Source organism: Pongo pygmaeus, chromosome 16 (assembly GCF_028885625.2).
Source record: "Pongo pygmaeus isolate AG05252 chromosome 16, NHGRI_mPonPyg2-v2.0_pri, whole genome shotgun sequence".
Lineage (NCBI taxonomy): Eukaryota > Metazoa > Chordata > Mammalia > Primates > Hominidae > Pongo > Pongo pygmaeus.
In genome coordinates, this window is record NC_072389.2 from 67,752,008 (window position 1) to 67,756,972 (window position 4,965).

At 42.4% G+C, this 4,965-nt stretch overlaps 1 pseudogene; it reads right to left on the reverse strand.

The window, feature by feature from the left end:
* Nucleotides 1-4,453: 4,453 nt before the first annotated feature.
* On the reverse strand, nucleotides 4,454-4,757 carry LOC129014563 (non-histone chromosomal protein HMG-14-like; annotated as a pseudogene).
* Nucleotides 4,758-4,965: the final 208 nt, after the last annotated feature.

Sequence of the window (4,965 nt, forward strand, 5' to 3'; positions counted from 1 at the left end):
CTTACATGGAAAATACACCTTCGCTGACAAATTAATCTCTATCCCAAAGTCATCCATGGAATCCAAGTTAAAAACAGTTATTATAGTAGAGGAACGCATCAGCACCCTCTGGGAGGAATTACAGCTTCTCTCCATGTGAACTCCAAACCATAGAAAGGGAAAGCTTCTGGAATCTGCCTTATGCTCTGTGTGCCACATGCCCCTTCTTTTTCAATTATTCTACATTAGAAATCATCTGGACAAATGAATAGCCATGGTAGTTATGAAAGGTGAGATTCTTGAGTACTTTCACATTTCTGCAAATATTTTCCTGTAAGCATGTATTACTGTTGTAATCAGACATAATATAAAGAAGAAAACCAAAGTTTGCATTACAGACAATCACAGATTTGCAAAATTTTGTGCATACAAGGATATTCACTGCTGTTTTGCTTGCAATCCTCCTACACGGCCTCGGTAAAGGAGAGGCTAACTCAACTATGGTGCCTCCTTCACTGGATTGCTGTGTGGCTGCTAAAAAACCTGCAGGGTAGCTCTGAATGTGCTGAGAGAGCCTCAGATATATTGTTAGGAGAATAAAGCAAGGTATAAAATGGTGTAGAGGGTACTATAATTTTGTGGAGGGTAGAAAAAGGAATATTAGTTGATGCATCTAATACCTTTAGGAGAATCAGAAAAACCTGGCAAGAGTGATTGTTTCTGGGTCAGAGCAGTAAGGGAGGCTTACTGTTCACTCTGTACCCTTTCATACCTTTGAAATGTGTTAAATTTATGTATTACCTATTCAATAAATAGATAAAAATTTGTAAAAAGAAAAAGATCTTAAACATCATTGAGAATCATCTCCCTGTTATCTAAGAGCTTTCTTCCTACCATAGAACCCTGCGTAGTCTGTCCTTTTTGCCTGTAACACCTTTCTGTACCCCAACCCAGCCTGCAGATCTCAGCTCAGTTGAGGGTTTCTCCTCAAGGATGTCCCTGGCCTCCCTCGATAGGTCAAACACCCTTTTATCTGCTCTCGTAACACCCAATGGGCCTTTCCATCAAACACTTTCCCAGTTGCAGTTTTACCTATACTCATGTGATTGTTCGATTCATGTTTGTCTCTCGCCATGAGGGATAAGCTACATGAGAGAGAAGGGTCTTTGATTTTACTCACCAGTATATCCATAAAATTGGGAACACAGGAATGTACTTGGTACACTGGTATGGAATAGGGTAAATACTGAATGAATAGGGGAGTATATGTGCCAGCAACTACCTCTACTACTGGTCATCAGGCCTGTTCTTATTTATTATTATTAAAAAATTAATTTAAAATTTTTTATCTATTTATTTATTTCGAGACCAGGTTATGAAACTGGCTAATTTCTATTTTTTGTTGTTGTTTGTTTGTTTGTTTGTTTTTTGAGACGGAGTCTTGCTCTGTCTCCCAGGCTGGAGTGCAGTGATGTGATCTCAGCTCACCGCAACCTTCGCCTCCTGGGTTCGAGCAATTCTCCTGCCTCAGCCTCCCAAGTAGCTGGGATTACAGGCACACGCCACCACGCCCAGCTTATTTTTGTATTTTCAGTTGAGACAGGGTTTTGCCATGTTACCTAGGCTGGTCTCAAACGCCTGGGCTCAAGCGATCCACCTACCTCAGCCTCCCAAGGTGTGAGCCACTGCGCCCTGCTAGCCTGTTCTTTTTCTTTTTTTAGAGACAGGGTCTCTCGCGCTGTTACCCAGGCTGGAGTGCAGTGGCATGATCTTGGCTCACTGCAGCCTCAAACTCCTGGGCTCAACTGATCCTCCCACCTCTGTCCCTCAAAGTGCTGGCGTCTCAGGCATGAGCCACCTTGCCTGGCCAGACCTGTTTTTAAACATCTGAGAACCAGGATCTCACAACTCCCTTGAGCTGTCCACTGCACCTTTAAATTCCTCTCACTGTTGGTAATTTCAACTCATATTGAACTAAACTAGTCTTTGTGGCTTCCACTCACTGGATTTACTTCCACCTCAGTAACACAGAGAGCAGGACTAATCCTCTTTCATATGATTGCTTTTAAAATATTTGAGCATATAGTTTCCTTTTTACCTAACTACGAATCTTACATTCTTTCAGCCATTACTAACTGTGACCTCCTTGAGACTGGGGAAGGTGTCACCTATATCTCTGTTATCTGTGGCCCTCAGCTCTGGGTTTGGCTTAGTATATGTTGTTTGGATGAATCATTTTTTATATGGCATCTTGTAAATTACTTACCCTGAACATGTTCCACTTTGCCTCTTAAAATATTGGCCAAAATGCTGGACAAATATCATAGCTTCAGTCTCCCCAGTGCACCTTCTTTCCATTGTCTGTAACTCTAGTAATGGCAACTAAGATCCCATGAGCTTTGGGGGCAGCCATTGATAACACATGGTCAGCCCTGTTCATGCTACTCTCCTTTCTGTTTTTCAGAGCTCCTGTTTCTACCCTAGAGCATCACTATATGTTGGCCTTTATGTATTAAAATGCTACACTCAACTGCTCCGAGGCTCATTAGAATGGCTAACGTTATAATGCTGACTTATTTCTCAGACTCTCCAAAGCCAGACCAGCAGCTTCACGAAACACCGTGAGTTCCACACCAAGAATGACATTACCATTAAAAAATAGGTCCACTTGGACCTACATGCCACAGCAAATACTACTTGGGGCCAACCCACAATGGTTCCCTCTACAACACCTTTACTCAATGAGTATCTCCAGAGACAAAAGGAAAACTTGAAGGTTTGAGCTTCAAGTGAGAGTTTTTTTAAAGGCCAGCCTCTTTACTCATCAACCCTGCTGCTCAGAACTCTGATGAGACCCATTCTCGAGAGCTCTCATAATGCTGAATCTAAGCTCTTAGCATCAGATGACTCCTGGGTAATGTGAGCATGGGCACATCATCGCTAATGTGTACAGCACTTGGCAGAACGCCACAAGGCCGATATGTCGAGTGTAGCTTCTCAGTCTCTTAGCCAAGATCAACCGTAGAACCAGTCAATCTCCAACATCATAATAACTCCTCTATGGGGAACATATCCTGACCTGGTAAGGGGATGGATGCAGTGATTTAGTTTCTTTTTCCCATATTCAGCTTTCATGAGCCATATGACAAATGAGCAAAGGATCAGAGCATGCTGGGAACTAATGAACCAGAGGGAGAAATTCATTTAATGACTTAAGTGTGTTTTATCTAATGTGAAATGTAGGTCAATTCACTGTAAATTTATTCATAGGGATTATTTGTCCTTAGCCTGATTACATGGCATGTGTTGTAAGATTTCAGCCCTGTGTAAAACAGAACAGGCCCTGCCTGTCTCTCTCCATCCTTCCCTCCCCCCAGCATCCCTTCCCCTCACACACACACACAGCGTGGCAGGAATCTAACAACATCCATCAGTGCTTGTCTCAACAGATAAGACTGATTTCAAACTATTCAAAACACTGATTTGGGGCTCTTTATTTTATTTTATTTTTTCAGACGGGGTATCACTCTGTTGCCCAGGCTGGAGTGCAGTGGCACAGTCATAGTTCACTGCAACCTCAACCTCCTGGGCTCAAGTGATCCTCCCACCTCAGCCTCCCAGTAGCTGAGATTACAGGTGCACCCCACTCTACCTAGCTAATTTTCTTTTTTTCTTTCATAATTGAGATTTTTATTGGTTGAGGATCAGTACAGACATTTCAATTTGTACACAATTCTTAACATACATAACAAAAATCTAAAAAGCCATGTTTTGTAATTCATTTTTAAAGTTATTCCAGTGACTTCCCAGCTTGAAATTCAGAAGCAAATTTTCCTTAAGAGGCTATCGGGTACCAGTATCTTCACATGTTGATAAGCTGTCACATACGTCCCACCGATTCACAACTGGAAGAGCATGTACACTACATATTCCAATTTTTAATCTTTCACAGCACAGTAACAAAGTTATTAGGAAAATAGGGCTACCACAACCAAAGAGGTTACAGAGTGCACATAATTCTCACAGGGAAAGCCATGAACAAAGGGTGGTTTTCTTTAGGAAACAATTCTACTGAAAAACAACATGGGAATAGAAGTAATTTAAAATGTTCAAGACATTAAATGCAGGACTGACTCCATATTGTCATTTAATATGCTTTGTATTATAGGATATAAAAAGTAACCCCCCATCTATGGGATGTTAAGCTGACACCTGAGACAGTCAAAGCCTCCCGTAATTAAATATCCCACACTATTTTCTGGTTGTAGCAAAAAATTAACAACCAGCAAACGATTTCACCTCTTAAAAAAAAGCATTTACCCTTAAAAAATGGGATGAGGTGGGATTCTCTTCTTCTTAAAAATGTTTCTAGAGCTACTGAAAAGCTTGCATTTACAAAATAGTTGATAAAAGTATTCCTCTGGATTGTACAAGAAGGGGGACAGGGACCACTGAGAAGACATAGTGTATGGTATTAATCAGACTTGGCTTCTTTCTCTCCTGCTTCATCAAGGAGGCTGGACTCTCCTCAGTTTTCATTTCACAGTTTTCTGCAGGTAAATCTTCCTTAGTTTCCTGGTTAGCCACTTCTGCCTGTTTTCCCTTTGCTCCCCTTTTCTCTTTTGTTTGCGTTTTTTTGTTTGAAGATTTATCCTTCGCTGCTGCCTTTTTCGGCTTCGCTTCCACTTTTGCAGGAGGTTTAGCTGACAAACTCGCTGATGTCCTCTTAGGCTCTTCCTTGGAGGCCCTTGGGTGGAGCTGACCTTCCTCTTGGGCATCCTGGCGGCAGGGAGGGCGCGTGCCGGGTGCCTGCGGGCCGCTGCCACTCCTGCCACCTCCCGAGCTGCTGAGACCCACAGCGAGGGCGGTGGGAGAACCAGATGGAACTAGATTGGAAGCCCGCCTCCTAATTTTCTAATTTTTGTAGATACGGGGTTTTGCCATGTTGTGCAGGCTGGTCTCAAACTCCTGGGCTCAAGCTACCCT